This window comes from Octopus bimaculoides, chromosome 6 (genome assembly GCF_046866305.1).
Source record: "Octopus bimaculoides isolate indiv1 chromosome 6, ASM4686630v1, whole genome shotgun sequence".
NCBI classification, from domain to species: Eukaryota; Metazoa; Mollusca; class Cephalopoda; order Octopoda; family Octopodidae; genus Octopus; species Octopus bimaculoides.
In genome coordinates, this window is record NC_142933.1 from 93,831,660 (window position 1) to 93,831,881 (window position 222).

The window sequence follows — 222 nt, forward strand, 5'->3', positions numbered from 1 at the left end:
AACTCTTTGGCGGTGGATTGGTAGAATCGTTTGTACAACAGAGAAAATGCCTGCTGGTTTTTAGTTACAGCTCTTTTGTACTCTCTGAGTTCAAAATCCGCTGAGGTCATCTTTGCTTTTTATCCTTCTGGGAATCGATAAAATAAATATCACTTCAGTTCTCTAGTCGTTTTATGTTCCTATAATGCATTTTAGAATACATGAATGGAATTATAATGGAAG

General features: G+C 35.6%; 1 long non-coding RNA gene across 1 annotated transcript in view; it reads right to left on the reverse strand.

Annotated features, from left to right (window-relative positions):
* Window positions 1-222, reverse strand: part of LOC128248035 (uncharacterized) — a 5,022-nt gene extending 4,800 nt beyond the window's left edge. The window contains exon 1 of the long non-coding RNA XR_008264307.2: window positions 1-222. This exon is cut by the window's left edge and continues 471 nt beyond it. This is a non-coding gene — a long non-coding RNA (uncharacterized LOC128248035).